The sequence below is a fragment of the Scyliorhinus torazame genome, chromosome 20, assembly GCF_047496885.1.
Source record: "Scyliorhinus torazame isolate Kashiwa2021f chromosome 20, sScyTor2.1, whole genome shotgun sequence".
In the NCBI taxonomy this organism is placed as follows: Eukaryota; Metazoa; Chordata; class Chondrichthyes; order Carcharhiniformes; family Scyliorhinidae; genus Scyliorhinus; species Scyliorhinus torazame.
The window spans coordinates 105,592,909-105,616,834 of record NC_092726.1 but is presented as its reverse complement, the minus strand read 5'-3'; positions in this window follow the sequence as shown (position 1 = coordinate 105,616,834).

Below are 23,926 nucleotides of genomic sequence, written 5' to 3'. Positions count from 1 at the left end.
CACCCAGCACACCGCACACCACTGACAGTACACAATGTACCACAGTCCCATCAGACACCCAGCACACCGCACACCACTGACAGTACACAATGTACCACACCACCATCAAACACCCAGCACACCGCACACCGCCGACAGTACACAATGTACCTCACCCCCATCAGGCACCCAGCACACCACACACCACTGACAGTACACAATGTACCACAACCCCCATCAGACACCCAGCACACCACACACCACTGACAGTACACAATGTACCACAACCCCATCAGAACCCCAGCACACCACACACCACTGACAGTACACAATGTACCACAGCCCCATCAGACACCCAGCACACCGCACACCACTGACAGTACACAATGTACCACACTCCCATCAAACACCCAGCACACCGCACACCACTGACAGTACAGAACGTACCACACCCCCATCAGACACCCAGCACACCACACACCACTGACAGTACACAATGTACCACACCCCCATCAGGCACCCAGCACACCACACACCACTGACAGTACACAATGTACCACACCCCCATCAGGCAGCCAGCACACCGCACACCACTGACAGTACACAATGTACCACAGTCCCATCAGGCACCCAGCACACCGCACACCACTGACAGTACACTATGTACCACACACTCATCAGACACCCAGCTCACCGCACGCCACTGAAAGTACACAATGTAACACACCCCCATCAGACACCCAGCACACCGCACACCACTGACAGTACACAATGTATCACACCCCCATCAGACACCCAGCACACCGCAGACCACTGACAGTACACAATGTACCACAGCCCCATCAGACACCCAGCACACCGCACACCACTGACAGTACACAATTTACCACAGCCCCATCAGACACCCAGCACACTGCACACCAAAGACAGTACACAATGTACCAGACCCCCATCAGACACCCAGCACACCTGACACCACTGACAGTACACAGTGTACCACACCCCCATCAGACACCCAGCACACCACACACCATTGACAGAACACAATGTACCACAGCACCATCAGACATCCAGCACACTGCACACCACTGACAGTACACAATGTAACACAGCCCCATCAGACACCCAGCACACCGCACACCACTGACAGTACACAATGTACCACAGCCCCTTCAGACACCCAGCTCACCGCACACCACTGACAGTACACAATGTACCACAGTCCCATCAGACACCCAGCACACTGCACACCACTGACAGTACACAATGTACCACAACCTCATCAGACACCCAGCTCACCGCACAACACTGACAGTACACAATGTACCACAGCCCCATCAGACACCCAGCACACTGCACACCACTGACAGTACACAATGTACCACAACCTCATCAGACATCCAGCACACCACACACCACTGACATTGCACAATGTACCACACCCCCATTAGACATCCAGCTCACCGCACACCACTAACAGTACTCAATGTAATACAGCCCCATCAGGCACACAGCACACCACACTCCACCGTCAGTACACAATGTAACACAGTCCCAACAGGCACCCAGCACACCGCACACCACTGACAGTACACAATGTACCACAGCCCCATCAGGCACCCAGCACACCGCACACCACTGACAGAACACAATGCACCACAGCCCCATCAGGCACCCAGCACACCGCACACCACTGACAGTACACAATGTACCACACCCCCATCAGACACCCAGCACACCGCACACCACTGACAGTACACAATGTACCACAGCCCCATCAGACACCCAGCACACCGCACACCACTGACAGTACACAATGTACCACAGCCCCATCAGACACCCAGCACACTGCACACCAAAGACAGTACACAATGTACCAGACCCCCATCAGACAACCAGCACACCTGACACCACTGACAGTACACAGTGTACCACACCCCCATCAGACACCCAGCACACCACACACCATTGACAGAACACAATGTACCACAGCACCATCAGACATCCAGCACACTGCACACCACTGACAGTACACAATGTACCACAGCCCCATCAGACACCCAGCACACCGCACACCACTGACAGTACACAATGTACCACAGCCCCTTCAGACACCCAGCTCACCGCACACCACTGACAGTACACAATGTACCACAGTCCCATCAGACACCCAGCACACTGCACACCACTGACAGTACACAATGTATCACAACCTCATCAGACACCCAGCTCACCGCACAACACTGACAGTACACAATGTACCACAGCCCCATCAGACACCCAGCACACTGCACACCACTGACAGTACACAATGTACCACAACCTCATCAGACATCCAGCACACCACACACCACTGACATTGCACAATGTACCACACCCCCATTAGACATCCAGCTCACCGCACACCACTAACAGTACTCAATGTAATACAGCCCCATCAGGCACACAGCACACCACACTCCACCGTCAGTACACAATGTAACACAGTCCCAACAGGCACCCAGCACACCGCACACCACTGACAGTACACAATGTACCACAGCCCCATCAGGCACCCAGCACACCGCACACCACTGACAGAACACAATGCACCACAGCCCCATCAGGCACCCAGCACACCGCACACCACTGACAGTACACAATGTACCACACCCCCATCAGACACCCAGCACACCGCACACCACTAACAGTACACAATGTACCACAGCCCCATCAGACACCCAGCACACCTCACACCACTGACAGTACACAATGTACCACACCCCCTTCAGACACCCAGCACACCGCACACCACTGACAGGACTCAATGTACCCCACCCCCATCAGGCACCCAGCACACCACACACCACTGACAGTGCACAATGTACCACACCCCCATCAGACACCCAGCACACCGCACAACACTGACAGTACACAATGTACCACAGTCCCATCAGACACCCAGAACACCGCACACCACTGACAGTACACAATGTACCACAGCCCCATCAGACACCCAGCACACCGCACACCACTGACAGTACACAATGTACCACACCCCCATCAGACACCCAGCTCACCGCACACCACTGACAGTGCACAATGTACCACACCCCAATCAGACACCCAGCACACTGCAAACCACTGACAGTACACAATGTACCACACCCCCATCAGCCACCCAGCACACCGCACACCACTGTCAGTACACAATATACCACACCCCCATCAGGCACCCAGCGCACCGCACACCACTGACAGTACACAATGTACCACACCCACATCAGGCACCCAGCTCACCGCACACCACTGACAGTACACAATGTACCACACACCCATCAGGCACCCAGCGCACCGCACACCACTGAGAGTACACAATGTACCACACCCCCATCAGGCACCCAGCACACCGCACACCACTGACAGTACACAATGTCTAACAGACCCATCAGACACCCAGCACACTGCACACCACTGACATTGCACAATGTACCACACCTCCCTCAGACACCCAGCGCACCGCATACCACTGACAGTACACAATGTCCCAGACCCCCCTCAGACACCCAGCGCACTGCACACCACTGACAGTACACAATGTACAACAGCCCCATCTGACAACCAGCACACTGTACACCACTGACAGTACACAATGTACCACACCCCCATGAGACACCCAGCACACCGCACACCACTGACAGTACACAATGTACCACAGCCCCATCAGACACCCAGCACACCACACACCACTGACAGTACACAATGTCCCAGACCCCCCTCAGACACCCAGCGCACCGCACACCACTGACAGTACACAATGTACAACAGCCCTATCAGACACACAGCACACCGTACACCACTGACAGTACACAATGTACCACTCCCCCATCAGACACCCAGCACACCACTGACAGTACACAATGTACCATAGCCCCATCAGGCACCCAGCACACCACACACCACTGACAGTACACAATGTACCACAACCCCATCAGAACCCCAGCACACCACACACCACTGACAGTACACAATGTACCACACCCCCATCAAACACCCAGCACACCGCACACCACTGACAGTACAGAATGTACCACACCCCCATCAGACACCCAGCACAACACACACCACTGACAGTACACAAAGTACCACACCCCCATCAGGCAGCCAGCACACCGCACACCACTGACAGTACACAATGTACCACAGTCCCATCAGACACCCAGCACACCGCAAACCACTGACAGTACACAATGTACCACACCACCATCAAACACCCAGCACACCGCACACCGCCGACAGTACACAATGTACCTCACCCCCATCAGGCACCCAGCACACCACACACCACTGACAGTACACAATGTACCACACCCCCATCAGACACCCAGCACACCACACACCACTGACAGTACACAATGTACCACAACCCCATCAGAACCCCAACACACCACACACCACTGACAGTACACAATGTACCACAGCCCCATCAGACACCCAGCACACCGCACACCACTGACAGTACACAATGTACCACACTCCCATCAAACACCCAGCACACCGCACACCACTGACAGTACAGAACGTACCACACCCCCATCAGACACCCAGCACACCACACACCACTGACAGTACACAATGTACCACACCCCCATCAGGCACCCAGCACACCACACACCACTGACAGTACACAATGTACCACACCCCCATCAGGCAGCCAGCACACCGCACACCACTGACAGTACACAATGTACCACAGTCCCATCAGGCACCCAGCACACCGCACACCACTGACAGTACACTATGTACCACACACTCATCAGACACCCAGCTCACCGCACGCCACTGACAGTACACAATGTAACACACCCCCATCAGACACCCAGCACACCGCACACCACTGACAGTACACAATGTACCACAGTCCCATCAGGCACCCAGCAAACCGCACACCACTGACAGTACACAATGTACCACACACCCATCAGGCACCCAGCACACCAAAAACCACTTACAGTACACAATGTACCACACACCCAAATCAGACACCCAGCACACCGCACACCACTGACAGTACACAATGTAGACACCCCCATCAGACATCCAGCACAAGGCACACCACTGACAGTACACAATGTACCATAGTCCCAACAGACACCCAGCACACCACACACCACTGACAGTACACAATGTACCACACCCCCATCAGGCACACAGCACACCACACACCACTGACAGTACACAATGTACCACAGCCCCATCAGACACCCAGCACACTGCACACCACTGACAGTACACAATGTACCACAACCTCATCAGACACCCAGCACACCGCACACCACTCACAGTACACAATGTTCCACACCCCCATCAGACACCCAGCACACCGCACACCACTGACTGTACAGAATGTACTACACCCCCATCAGACACCCAGCTCACCGCACAACACTGACAGTACACAATGTACTACACCCCCATTAGACATCCAGCTCACCGCACACCACTGACAGTACACAATATACCACAGCCCCATCAGGCACACAGCACACCACACTCCACCGTCAGTACACAATGTACCACAGACCCATCAGGCACCCAGCACACCTGACACCACTGACAGAACACAATATTCCACACCCCATCAGGCACCCAGCACACCGCACACCACTGACTGTACACAATGTACCACAGCCCCATCAGACACCCAGCACACTGCACACCACTGACAGTACACAATGTACCACACCCACATCCGACACCCAGCACACCACACACCACTGACAGTACACAATGTACCACAACCTCATCAGACACCCAGCACACCGCACACCACTCACAGTACACAATGTTCCACACCCCCATCAGACACCCAGCACACCGCACACCACTGACAGTACAGAATGTACTACACCCCCATCAGACACCCAGCTCACCGCACAACACTGACAGTACACAATGTACAACAACCCCATCAGACATCCAGCACACCACACACCACTGACAGTGCACAATGTACCACACCCCCATTAGACATCCAGCTCACCGCACACCACTGACAGTACACAATATACCACAGCCCCATCAGGCACACAGCACACCACACTCCACCGTCAGTACACAATGTAACACAGTCCCAACCGGCATCCAGCACACCGCACACCACTGACAGTACACAATGTACCACAGACCCATCAGGCACCCAGCACACCTGACACCACTGACAGAACACAATATTCCACACCCCCATCAGGCACCCAGGACACCGCACACCACTGACAGTACACAATGTACCACAGCCCCATCAGACACCCAGCACACTGCACACCACTGACAGTACACAATGTACCACACCCACATCAGACACCCAGCACACCGCACACCACTGACAGGACACAATGTACCACAGCCCCATCAGACACCCAGCTCACCGCACACCACTGACAGTACACAATGTACCACAGCCCCATCAGACACCCAGCACACCGCACACCACTGACAGTACACAATGTACCACAGCCCCAGCAGGCACCCAGCACACCGCACACCACTGACAGTACACAATGTACCACAGCCCCTTCAGGCACCCAGCACACCGCACACCACTGACATTACACAATGTACCACACCCCTTCAGGCACCCAGCACACCGCACACCACTGACAGTACACAATGTACCACACCCCCATCAGACACCCAGCACACGGCACACCACTGACAGTACACAATGAACCACAACCCCATCAGACACCCAGCACACCGCACACCACTGACAGTACACAATGTCCCACACCACCATCAGACATCCAGCACACCGCACACCACTGACAGTACACAATGTACCACACCCCCATCAGGCACCCAGCGCACCGCACACCACTGACAGTACACAATGTACCACACCCCCATCAGACACCCAGCACACCACACACCACTGACAGTACACAATGTACCACACCCACATCCGACACCCAGCACACCACACACCACTGAAAGTACACAATGTACCACAACCCCATCAGAACCCCAGCACACCACTGACAGTACACAATGTACCACAGCCCCATCAGACACCCAGCACACCGCACACCACTGACAGTACACAATGTACCACAACCCCATCAGAACCCCAGCACACCACACACCGCTGACAGTACACAATGTACCACAGCCCCATCAGACACCCAGCACACCGCACACCACTGACAGTACACAATGTACCACACTCCCATCAAACACCCAGCACACCGAACACCACTGAGAGTACAGAACGTACCACACCCCCATCAGACACCCAGCACACCACACACCACTGACAGTACACAATGTACCAAACCCCCATCAGACACCCAGAACACCACACACCACTGACAGTACACAATGTACCACACCCCATCAGTCACCCAGCACACCACACACCACTGACAGTACACAATGTACCACAGTCCCATCAGGCACCCAGCACACCGCACACCACTGACAGTACACAATGTACCACAACCCCATCAGACACCCAGCACACCGCACACCACTGACAGTACACAATGTACCACACACCCATCAGACACCCAGCACACCGCACACCACTGACAGTACACAATGTCCCACACCACCATCAGACACCCAGCACACCGCACACCACTGACAGTACACAATGTACCACACCCCCATCAGGCACCCAGCGCACCGCACACCACTGACAGTACACAATGTCCCACACCACCATCAGACACCCAGCACACCGCAGACCACTGACAGTACACAATGTACCACACCCCCATCAGACACCCAGCACACCGCACACCACTGACAGTACACAATGTCCCACACCACCATCAGACACCCAGCACACCGCACACCGCTGAAATTACACAATGTACCACACCCCCATCAGGCACACAGCGCACCGCACACCACTGACAGTACACAATGTACCACACCCCCATCAGACACCCAGCACACCACACACCACTGACAGTACACAATGTACCACACCCACAGCAGACACCCAGCACACCACACACCACTGACAGTACACAATGTACCACAACCACATCAGAACCCCAGCACACCACACACCACTGACAGTACACAATGTACCACAGCCCCATCAGACACCCAGCACACCGCACACCACTGACAGTACACAATGTACCACACTCCCAACAAACACCCAGCATACCGCACACCACTGACAGTACAGAACGTACCACACCCCCATCAGACACCCAGCACACCACACACCACTGACAGTACACAATGTACCAAACCCCCATCAGACAACCAAAACACCACACACCACTGACAGTACACAATGTAACACACCCCCATCAGGCAGCCAGCACACCGCACACCACTGACAGTACACAATGTACCACAGTCCCATCAGGCACCCAGCACACCGCACACCACTGACAGTACAAACTGTACCACAGCCCCATCAGTCACCCAGCACACCGCAAACCACTGACAGTACACAATGTACCACACCACCATTAGACATCCATCTCACCGCACACCAATGACAGTACACAAAGTACCACACTCCCATCAGGCACCCAGCACACCACACACCACTGACAGTACTCTATGTACCACAACCCGGGCAGCACGGTAGCCTTGTGGATAGCACAATTGCTTCACAGCTCCAGGGTCCCAGGTTCGATTCCGGCTTGGGTCACTGGCTGTGCGGAGTCTGCACATCCTCCCCGTGTCTGCGTGGGTTTCCTCCAGGTCCTCCGGTTTCCTCCCACAGTCCAAAGATGTGCGGGTTAGGTGGATTGGCCATGATAAATTGCCCTTAGTGTCCAAAATTGCCGTTAGTGTTGGGTGGGGTTACTGGGTTATGGGGATAGGGCGGAGGTGTTGACCTTGGGTAGGGTGCTCTTTCCAAGAGCCGGTGCAGACTCGATGGGCCGAATGGCTTCCTTCTGCACTGTAAATTCTATGAACCCCATCAGACCCCCAGCACACCACACACCACTGACAATACACAATGTACCACAGCCCCATCAGACACCCAGCAGACCACACACCACTGACAGTACACAATGTACCACACCCCCATCAGACACCCAGCACACCACACACCACTGACAGTACACAGTGTACCACACCCCATCAGACACCCAGCACACCTCACACCACTGACAGTACACAATGTACCACATCCCCATCAGACACCCAGCACACCGCACACCACTGACAGTACACAATGTACCACAGCCGCATCAGACACCCAGCACACCGCACACCACTGACAGTACACAATGTACCAGACCCCCATCAGAAACCCAGCACACCACACACCACCGACAGTACACAAAGTACCACAGTCCCATCAGACACCCAGCACACCACACACCACTGACAGTACACAATGTACCACACCCCCATCAGACACCCAGCACACCACACACCACCGACAGTACACAATGTACCACAGTCCCATCAGACACCCAGCACACCACACACCACTGACAGTACACAATGTACCACACCCCCATCAGACACCCAGCACACCGCACACCACTGACTGTACACAATGTACCACAGCCCCATCAGACACCCAGCACACCGCACACCACTGACAGTACACAAGGTACCACAGCCCCATCAGACATCCAGCACACCGTACACCACTGACATACACAATGTACTACAGCCCCATCAGGCACCCAGAACACCGCACACCACTGAAAGTACACAATGTACCACAGCCCCATCAGACACCCAGCACACCGCACACCACTGACAGTACACAATTTACCACACCCCCATCAGACACCCAGCTCACCGCACACCACTGACAGTACACAATGTACCACAGCCCCATCAGACACCCAGCACACCGCACACAACTGACAGTACACAATGTACCACACCCCCATCAGACACCCAGCACTCCGCACACCACTGACAGTACACAATGGACCACAGCTCCATCAGACACCCAGCACACCGCACAACACTGACAGTACACAATGTGCCACACCCCCAACACACACCCAGCACACCGCACACTACTGACAGTACACAATGGATCACAGTCCCATCAGACACCCAGCACACCGCACAGCACTGACAGTACACAATGTACCACACCCCCATCAGGCACCCAGCACACCGCACACCACTGACAGTACACAATGTACCACACACCCATCAGACACCCAGCACACCACACACCACTGACAGTACACAATGTACCACACCCCCATCAGGCACCCAGCACACCGCACACAACTGACAGTACAGAATGTACCACACCCCCAACAGACCCACAGCACACCGCACACCACTGACAGTACACAATGTACCACACCCCCATCAGACACCAGCACACCGCACACCACTGACAGTACACAATGTACCACACACCCATCAGACACCCAGCACACCGCACACCACTGACAGTACACAATGTACCACACCCCATCAGACACCCAGCACACCACACACCACTGACAGTACACAATGTACCACACCCCCATCAGGCACACAGCACAGCGCACACCACTGACAGTACACAATGTACCACACCCCCATCAGACACCCAGCACACCACACACCACTGACAGTACACAATTGTAACACACCCCCATCAGGCACCCAGCACACCGCACACCACTGACAGTACACAATGTACCACACCCCCATCAGGCACCCAGCACACCGCACACCACTGACAGTACACAATGTACCACAGCCCCATCAGACACCCAGCACACCGCACACCACTGACAGTACACAATGTACCACAACCCCATCAGACCCCCAGCAAACCACACACAACTGACAGTACACAATGCACCACAGCCCCAGCAGACACCCAGCACACCGCACACCACTGACAGTACACAATGTACCACAGCCCCATCAGGCACCCAGCACACCGCACACCACTGACAGTACACAATGTACCACAGCCCCATCAGACACCCAGCACACCACACACCACTGACAGTACACTATGTACCACAACCCCACCAGACCCCCAGCACACCGCACACCACTGACAGTACACAATGTACCACAGCCCCATCAGGCACCTAGCACACCGCACACCACTGACAGTACACAATGTACCACAGCCCCATCAGACACCCAGCACACCAGACACCACTGACAGTACACTATGTACCACAACCCCATCAGACCCACAGCACACCACACACCACTGACAGTAAACAATTTACCACAGCCCCATCAGACACCCAGCACACCACACACCACTGACAGTACACAATGTACCACAACCCCATCAGACACCCAGCACACCGCACACCGCTGACAGTACACAATGTACCACACCCCCATCAGGCACACAGCGCACCGCACACCACTGACAGTACACAATGTACCACACCCCCATCAGACACCCAGCACACCACACACCACTGACAGTACACAATGTACCACACCCACAGCAGACACCCAGCACACCACACACCACTGACAGTACACAATGTACCACAACCACATCAGAACCCCAGCACACCACACACCACTGACAGTACACAATGTACCACAGCCCCATCAGACACCCAGCACACCGCACACCACTGACAGTACACAATGTACCACACTCCCAACAAACACCCAGCATACCGCACACCACTGACAGTACAGAACGTACCACACCCCCATCAGACACCCAGCACACCACACACCACTGACAGTACACAATGTACCAAACCCCCATCAGACAACCAAAACACCACACACCACTGACAGTACACAATGTAACACACCCCCATCAGGCACCCAGCACACCACACACCACTGACAGTACACAATGTACCACACCCACAGCAGACACCCAGCACACCACACACCACTGACAGTACACAATGTACCACAACCACATCAGAACCCCAGCACACCACACACCACTGACAGTACACAATGTACCACAGCCCCATCAGACACCCAGCACACCGCACACCACTGACAGTACACAATGTACCACACTCCCAACAAACACCCAGCATACCGCACACCACTGACAGTACAGAACGTACCACACCCCCATCAGACACCCAGCACACCACACACCACTGACAGTACACAATGTACCAAACCCCCATCAGACAACCAAAACACCACACACCACTGACAGTACACAATGTAACACACCCCCATCAGGCAGCCAGCACACCGCACACCACTGACAGTACACAATGTACCACAGTCCCATCAGGCACCCAGCACACCGCACACCACTGACAGTACAAACTGTACCACAGCCCCATCAGTCACCCAGCACACCGCAAACCACTGACAGTACACAATGTACCACACCACCATTAGACATCCATCTCACCGCACACCAATGACAGTACACAAAGTACCACACTCCCATCAGGCACCCAGCACACCACACACCACTGACAGTACTCTATGTACCACAACCCGGGCAGCACGGTAGCCTTGTGGATAGCACAATTGCTTCACAGCTCCAGGGTCCCAGGTTCGATTCCGGCTTGGGTCACTGGCTGTGCGGAGTCTGCACATCCTCCCCGTGTCTGCGTGGGTTTCCTCCAGGTGCTCCGGTTTCCTCCCACAGTCCAAAGATGTGCGGGTTAGGTGGATTGGCCATGATAAATTGCCCTTAGTGTCCAAAATTGCCGTTAGTGTTGGGTGGGGTTACTGGGTTATGGGGATAGGGCGGAGGTGTTGACCTTGGGTAGGGTGCTCTTTCCAAGAGCCGGTGCAGACTCGATGGGCCGAATGGCCTCCTTCTGCACTGTAAATTCTATGAACCCCATCAGACCCCCAGCACACCACACACCACTGACAGTACACAATGTACCACACCCCCATCAGATACCCAGCACACCACACACCACTGACAGTACACAGTGTACCACACCCCATCAGACACCCAGCACACCTCACACCACTGATAGTACACAATGTACCACATCCCCATCAGACACCCAGCACACCGCACACCACTGACAGTACACAATGTACCACAGCCGCATCAGACACCCAGCACACCGCACACCACTGACAGTACACAATGTACCAGACCCCCATCAGAAACCCAGCACACCACACACCACCGACAGTACACAATGTACCACAGTCCCATCAGACACCCAGCACACCACACACCACTGACAGTACACAATGTACCACACCCCCATCAGACACCCAGCACACCACACACCACCGACAGTACACAATGTACCACAGTCCCATCAGACACCCAGCACACCACACACCACTGACAGTACACAATGTACCACACCCCCATCAGACACCCAGCACACCACACACCACCGACAGTACACAATGTACCACAGTCCCATCAGACACCCAGCACACCACACACCACTGACAGTACACAATGTACCACACCCCCATCAGACACCCAGCACACCGCACACCACTGACAGTACACAATGTACCACAGCCCCATCAGACACCCAGCACACCGCACACCACTGACAGTACACAAGGTACCACAGCCCCATCAGACACCCAGCACACCGTACACCACTGACATACACAATGTACTACAGCCCCATCAGGCACCCAGAACACCGCACACCACTGAAAGTACACAATGTACCACAGCCCCATCAGACACCCAGCACACCGCACACCACTGACAGTACACAATTTACCACACCCCCATCAGACACCCAGCTCACCGCACACCACTGACAGTACACAATGTACCACAGCCCCATCAGACACCCAGCACACCGCACACCACTGAGAGTACACATTGTATCACACCCCCATCAGACGCCCAACACACCGCACACAACTGACAGTACACAATGTACCACACCCCCATCAGACACCCAGCACTCCGCACACCACTGACAGTACACAATGGACCACAGCTCCATCAGACACCCAGCACACCGCACAACACTGACAGTACACAATGTACCACACCCCCATCACACACCCAGCACACCGCACACTACTGACAGTACACAATGGATCACAGTCCCATCAGACACCCAGCACACCGCACAGCACTGACAGTACACAATGTACCACACCCCCATCAGGCACCCAGCACACCGCACACCACTGACAGTACACAATGTACCACACCCCCATCAGACACCCAGCACACCACACACCACTGACAGTACACAATGTACCACACCCCCATCAGGCACCAAGCACACCGCACACAACTGACAGTACAGAATGTACCACACCCCCAACAGACCCACAGCACACCGCACACCACTGACAGTACACAATGTACCACACCCCCATCAGACACCAGCACACCGCACACCACTGACATTACACAATGTACCACACACCCATCAGACACCCAGCACACCGCACACCACTGACAGTACACAATGTACCACACCCCATCAGACACCCAGCACACCACACACCACTGACAGTACACAATGTACCACACCCCCATCAGGCACACAGCACAGCGCACACCACTGACAGTACACAATGTACCACAGCCCCATCAGACACCCAGCACACCACACACCACTGACAGTACACAATTGTAACACACCCCCATCAGGCACCCAGCACACCGCACACCACTGACAGTACACAATGTACCACAGCCCCATCAGACACCCAGCACACCGCACACCACTGACAGTACACAATGTACCACAGCCCCATCAGGCACCCAGCACACCGCACACCACTGACAGTACACAATGTACCACAGCCCCATCAGACACCCAGCACACCACACACCACTGACAGTACACTATGTACCACAACCCCATCAGACCCCCAGCACACCGCACACCACTGACAGTACACAATGTACCACAGCCCCATCAGGCACCTAGCACACCGCACACCACTGACAGTACACAATGTACCACAGCCCCATCAGACACCCAGCACACCAGACACCACTGACAGTACACTATGTACCACAACCCCATCAGACCCACAGCACACCACACACCACTGACAGTAAACAATTTACCACAGCCCCATCAGACACCCAGCACACCACACACCACTGACAGTACACAATGTACCAGACCCCCATCAGACACCCAGCACACCACACACCACTGACAGTACACAGTGTCCCACACCCCCATCAGACACCCAGCACACCTCACACCACTGACAGTACACAATGTACCACACCCCCATCAGACACCCAGCACACCGCACACCACTGACAGTACACAATGTACCACAGGCGCATCAGACACCCAGCACACCGCACTCCACTGACAGTACACAATGTACCAGACCCCCATCAGGCACCCAGCACACCGAACACCACTGACTGTACACAGTGTACCACACCCCCATCAGAAACCCAGCACACCACACACCACTGACAGTACACAGTGTACCACACCCCCATCAGAAACCCAGCACACCACACACCACCGACAGTACACAATGTACCACAGTCCCATCAGACACCCAGCACACCACACACCACTGACAGTACACAATGTACAACACCCCCATCAGACACCCAGCACACCACACACCACCGACAGTACACAATGTACCACAGTCCCATCAGACACCCAGCACACCACACACCACTGACAGTACACAATGTACCACACCCCCATCAGACACCCAGCACACCACACACCACTGACAGCACTCTCTGTACCACAACCCCATCAGACCCCCAGCACACCACACACCACTGACAGTACACAATGTACCACAGCCCCATCAGACACCCAGCACACCACACACCACTGACAGTACACAATGTACCACACCCCCATCAGACACCCAGCACACCACACACCACTGACAGTACACAGTGTACCACACCCCATCAGACACCCAGCACACCTCACACCACTGACAGTACACAATGTACCACATCCCCATCAGACACCCAGCACACCGCACACCACTGACAGTACACAATGTACCACAGCCGCATCAGACACGCAGCACACCGCACACCACTGACAGTACACAATGTACCAGACCCCCATCAGAAACCCAGCACACCACACACCACCGACAGTACACAATGTACCACAGTCCCATCAGACACCCAGCACACCACACACCACTGACAGTACACAATGTACCACACCCCCATCAGACACCCAGCACACCACACACCACCGACAGTACACAATGTACCACAGTCCCATCAGACACCCAGCACAACACACACCACTGACAGTACACAATGTACCACACCCCCATCAGACACCCAGTACACCACACACCACCGACAGTACACAATGTACCACAGTCCCATCAGACACCCAGCATACCACACACCACTGACAGTACACAATGTACCACACCCCCATCAGACACCCAGCACACCGCACACCACTGACAGTACACAATGTACCACAGCCCCATCAGACACCCAGCACACCGCACACCACTGACAGTACACAAGGTACCACAGCCCCATCAGACACCCAGCACACCGAACACCACTGACATACACAATGTACCACAGCCCCATCAGGCACCCAGAACACCGCACACCACTGAAAGTACACAATGTACCACAGCACCATCAGACACCCAGCACACCGCACACCACTGACAGTACACAATTTACCACACCCCCATCAGACACCCAGCTCACCGCACACCACTGACAGTACACAATGTACCACAGCCCCATCAGACACCCAGCACACCGCACACCACTGAGAGTACACATTGTACCACACCCCCATCAGACGCCCAACACACTGCACACCACTGACAGTACACAATGTACCACACCCCCATCAGACACCCAGCACTCCGCACACCACTTACAGTACACAATGTACCACAACTCCATCAGGCACCCAGCACACCGCACAACACTGACAGTACACAATGTACCACACCCCATCACACACCCAGCACACCGCACACTACTGACAGTACACAATGGATCACAGTCCCATCAGACACCCAGCACACCGCACACCACTGACAGTACACAATGTACCACAGCCGCATCAGACACCCAGCACACCGCACACCACTGACAGTACACAATGTACCAGACCCCCATCAGAAACCCAGCACACCACACACCACCGACAGTACACAATGTACCACAGTCCCATCAGACACCCAGCACACCACACACCACTGACAGTACACAATGTACCACACCCCCATCAGACACCCAGCACACCACACACCACCGACAGTACACAATGTACCACAGTCCCATCAGACACCCAGCACACCACACACCACTGACAGTACACAATGTACCACACCCCCATCAGACACCCAGCACACCACACACCACCGACAGTACACAATGTACCACAGTCCCATCAGACACCCAGCACACCACACACCACTGACAGTACACAATGTACCACACCCCCATCAGACACCCAGCACACCGCACACCACTGACAGTACACAATGTACCACAGCCCCATCAGACACCCAGCACACCGCACACCACTGACAGTACACAAGGTACCACAGCCCCATCAGACACCCAGCACACCGTACACCACTGACATACACAATGTACTACAGCCCCATCAGGCACCCAGAACACCGCACACCACTGAAAGTACACAATGTACCACAGCCCCATCAGACACCCAGCACACCGCACACCACTGACAGTACACAATTTACCACACCCCCATCAGACACCCAGCTCACCGCACACCACTGACAGTACACAATGTACCACAGCCCCATCAGACACCCAGCACACCGCACACCACTGAGAGTACACATTGTACCACACCCCCATCAGACGCCCAACACACCGCACACAACTGACAGTACACAATGTACCACACCCCCATCAGACACCCAGCACTCCGCACACCACTGACAGTACACAATGGACCACAGCTCCATCAGACACCCAGCACACCGCACAACACTGACAGTACACAATGTACCACAGTCCCATCAGACACCCAGCACACCACACACCACTGACAGTACACAATGTACCACACCCCCATCAGACACCCAGCACACCACACACCACTGACAGTACACAATGTACCACACACCCATCAGACACCCAGCACACCGCACACCACTGACAGTACACAATGTACCACACCCCATCAGACACCCAGCACACCACACACCACTGACAGTACACAATGTACCACACCCCCATCAGGCACACAGCACAGCGCACACCACTGACAGTACACAATGTACCACAGCCCCATCAGACACCCAGCACACCACACACCACTGACAGTACACAATTGTAACACACCCCCATCAGGCACCCAGCACACCGCACACCACTGACAGTACACAATGTACCACAGCCCCATCAGACACCCAGCACACCGCACACCACTGACAGTACACAATGTACCACAGCCCCATCAGGCACCCAGCACACCGCACACCACTGACAGTACACAATGTACCACAGCCCCATCAGACACCCAGCACACCACACACCACTGACAGTACACTATGTACCACAACCCCATCAGACCCCCAGCACACCGCACACCACTGACAGTACACAATGTACCACAGCCCCATCAGGCACCTAGCACACCGCACACCACTGACAGTACACAATGTACCACAGCCCCATCAGACACCCAGCACACCAGACACCACTGACAGTACACTATGTACCACAACCCCATCAGACCCACAGCACACCACACACCACTGACAGTAAACAATTTACCACAGCCCCATCAGACACCCAGCACACCACACACCACTGACAGTACACAATGTACCAGACCCCCATCAGACACCCAGCACACCACACACCACTGACAGTACACAGTGTCCCACACCCCCATCAGACACCCAGCACACCTCACACCACTGACAGTACACAATGTACCACACCCCCATCAGACACCCAGCACACCGCACACCACTGACAGTACACAATGTACCACAGGCGCATCAGACACCCAGCACACCGCACTCCACTGACAGTACACAATGTACCAGACCCCCATCAGGCACCCAGCACACCGAACACCACTGACTGTACACAGTGTACCACACCCCCATCAGAAACCCAGCACACCACACACCACTGACAGTACACAGTGTACCACACCCCCATCAGAAACCCAGCACACCACACACCACCGACAGTACACAATGTACCACAGTCCCATCAGACACCCAGCACACCACACACCACTGACAGTACACAATGTACAACACCCCCATCAGACACCCAGCACACCACACACCACCGACAGTACACAATGTACCACAGTCCCATCAGACACCCAGCACACCACACACCACTGACAGTACACAATGTACCACACCCCCATCAGACACCCAGCACACCACACACCACTGACAGCACTCTCTGTACCACAACCCCATCAGACCCCCAGCACACCACACACCACTGACAGTACACAATGTACCACAGCCCCATCAGACACCCAGCACACCACACACCACTGACAGTACACAATGTACCACACCCCCATCAGACACCCAGCACACCACACACCACTGACAGTACACAGTGTACCACACCCCATCAGACACCCAGCACACCTCACACCACTGACAGTACACAATGTACCACATCCCCATCAGACACCCAGCACACCGCACACCACTGACAGTACACAATGTACCACAGCCGCATCAGACACCCAGCACACCGCACACCACTGACAGTACACAATGTACCAGACCCCCATCAGAAACCCAGCACACCACACACCACCGACAGTACACAATGTACCACAGTCCCATCAGACACCCAGCACACCACACACCACTGACAGTACACAATGTACCACACCCCCATCAGACACCCAGCACACCACACACCACCGACAGTACACAATGTACCACAGTCCCATCAGACACCCAGCACAACACACACCACTGACAGTACACAATGTACCACACCCCCATCAGACACCCAGTACACCACACACCACCGACAGTACACAATGTACCACAGTCCCATCAGACACCCAGCATACCACACACCACTGACAGTACACAATGTACCACACCCCCATCAGACACCCAGCACACCGCACACCACTGACAGTACACAATGTACCACAGCCCCATCAGACACCCAGCACACCGCACACCACTGACAGTACACAAGGTACCACAGCCCCATCAGACACCCAGCACACCGAACACCACTGACATACACAATGTACCACAGCCCCATCAGGCACCCAGAACACCGCACACCACTGAAAGTACACAATGTACCACAGCACCATCAGACACCCAGCACACCGCACACCACTGACAGTACACAATTTACCACACCCCCATCAGACACCCAGCTCACCGCACACCACTGACAGTACACAATGTACCACAGCCCCATCAGACACCCAGCACACCGCACACCACTGAGAGTACACATTGTACCACACCCCCATCAGACGCCCAACACACTGCACACGACTGACAGTACACAATGTACCACACCCCCATCAGACACCCAGCACTCCGCACACCACTTACAGTACACAATGTACCACAACTCCATCAGGCACCCAGCACACCGCACAACACTGACAGTACACAATGTACCACACCCCATCACACACCCAGCACACCGCACACTACTGACAGTACACAATGGATCACAGTCCCATCAGACACCCAGCACACCGCACACCACTGACAGTACACAATGTACCACAGCCGCATCAGACACCCAGCACACCGCACACCACTGACAGTACACAATGTACCAGACCCCCATCAGAAACCCAGCACACCACACACCACCGACAGTACACAATGTACCACAGTCCCATCAGACACCCAGCACACCACACACCACTGACAGTACACAATGTACCACACCCCCATCAGACACCCAGCACACCACACACCACCGACAGTACACAATGTACCACAGTCCCATCAGACACCCAGCACACCACACACCACTGACAGTACACAATGTACCACACCCCCATCAGACACCCAGCACACCACACACCACCGACAGTACACAATGTACCACAGTCCCATCAGACACCCAGCACACCACACACCACTGACAGTACACAATGTACCACAACCCCATCAGACACCCAGCACACCGCACACCACTGACAGTACACAATGTACCACAGCCCCATCAGACACCCAGCACACCGCACACCACTGACAGTACACAAGGTACCACAGCCCCATCAGACACCCAGCACACCGTACACCACTGACATACACAATGTACTACAGCCCCATCAGGCACCCAGAACACCGCACACCACTGAAAGTACACAATGTACCACAGCCCCATCAGACACCCAGCACACCGCACACCACTGACAGTACACAATTTACCACACCCCCATCAGACACCCAGCTCACCGCACACCACTGACAGTACACAATGTACCACAGCCCCATCAGACACCCAGCACACCGCACACCACTGAGAGTACACATTGTACCACACCCCCATCAGACGCCCAACACACCGCACACAACTGACAGTACACAATGTACCACACCCCCATCAGACACCCAGCACTCCGCACACCACTGACAGTACACAATGGACCACAGCTCCATCAGACACCCAGCACACCGCACAACACTGACAGTACACAATGTACCACACCCCCATCACACACCCAGCACACCGCACACTACTGACAGTACACAATGGATCACAGTCACATCAGACACCCAGCACACCACACACCACTGACAGTACACAATGTACCACACCCCCATCAGGCACGCAGCACACCGCACACCACTGACAGTACACAATGTACCACACCCCCATCAGACACCCAGCACACCACACACCACTGACAGTACACAATGTACCACACCCCCATCAGGCACCCAGCACACCGCACACAACTGACAATACAGAATGTACCACACCCCCAACAGACCCACAGCACACCGCACACCACTGACAGTACACAATGTACCACACCCCCATCAGACACCAGCACACCGCACACCACTGACAGTACACAATGTACCACACACCCATCAGACACCCAGCACACCGCACACCACTGACAGTACACAATGTACCACACCCCATCAGACACCCAGCACACCACACACCACTGACAGTACACAATGTACCACACCCCCATCAGGCACACAGCACAGCGCACACCACTGACAGTACACAATGTACCACACCCCCATCAGACACCCAGCACACCACACACCACTGACAGTACACAATTGTAACACACCCCCATCAGGCACCCAGCACACCGCACACCACTGACAGTACACAATGTACCACACCCCCATCAGGCACCCAGCACACCGCACACCACTGACAGTACACAATGTACCACAGCCCCATCAGACACCCAGCACACCGCACACCACTGACAGTACACAATGTACCACAACCCCATCAGACCCCCAGCAAACCACACACAACTGACAGTACACAATGCACCACAGCCCCATAAGACACCCAGCACACCGCACACCACTGAAAGTACACAATGTACCACAGCCCCATCAGGCACCCAGCACACCGCACACCACTGACAGTACACAATGTACCACAGCCCCATCAGACACCCAGCACACCACACACCACTGACAGTACACTATGTACCACAACCCCATCAGACCCCCAGCACACCGCACACCACTGACAGTACACAATGTACCACAGCCCCATCAGGCACCTAGCACACCGCACACCACTGACAGTACACAATGTACCACAGCCCCATCAGACACCCAGCACACCAGACACCACTGACAGTACACTATGTACCACAACCCCATCAGACCCACAGCACACCACACACCACTGACAGTAAACAATTTACCACAGCCCCATCAGACACCCAGCACACCACACACCACTGACAGTACACAATGTACCACACCCCCATCAGACACCCAGCACACCACACACCACTGACAGTACACAGTGTCCCACACCCCCATCAGACACCCAGCACACCTCACACCACTGACAGTACACAATGTACCACACCCCCATCAGACACCCAGCACACCGCACACCACTGACAGTACACAATGTACCACAGCCGCATCAGACACCCAGCACACCGCGCTCCACTGACAGTACACAATGTACCAGACCCCCATCAGGCACCCAGCACACCGAACACCACTGACAGTACACAGTGTACCATACCCCCATCAGAAACCCAGCACACCACACACCACTGACAGTACACAGTGTACCACACCCCCATCAGAAACCCAGCACACCACACACCACCGACAGTACACAATGTACCACAGTCCCATCAGACACCCAGCACACCACACACCACTGACAGTACACAATGTACCACACCCCCATCAGACACCCAGCACACCACACACCACCGACAGTACACAATGTACCACAGTCCCATCAGACACCCAGCACACCACACACCACTGACAGTACACAATGTACCACACCCCCATCAGACACCCAGCACACCACACACCACTGACAGCACTCTCTGTACCACAACCCCATCAGACCCCCAGCACACCACACACCACTGACAGTACACAATGTACCACAGCCCCATCAGACACCCAGCACACCACACACCACTGACAGTACACAATGTACCACACCCCCATCAGACACCCAGCACACCACACACCACTGACAGTACACAGTGTACCACACCCCATCAGACACCCAGCACACCTCACACCACTGACAGTACACAATGTACCACATCCCCATCAGACACCCAGCACACCGCACACCACTGACAGTACACAATGTACCACAGCCGCATCAGACACCCAGCACACCGCACACCACTGACAGTACACAATGTACCAGACCCCCATCAGAAACCCAGCACACCACACACCACCGACAGTACACAATGTACCACAGTCCCATCAGACACCCAGCACACAACACACCACTGACAGTACACAATGTACCACACCCCCATCAGACACCCAGCACACCACACACCACCGACAGTACACAATGTACCACAGTCCCATCAGACACCCAGCACAACACACACCACTGACAGTACACAATGTACCACAC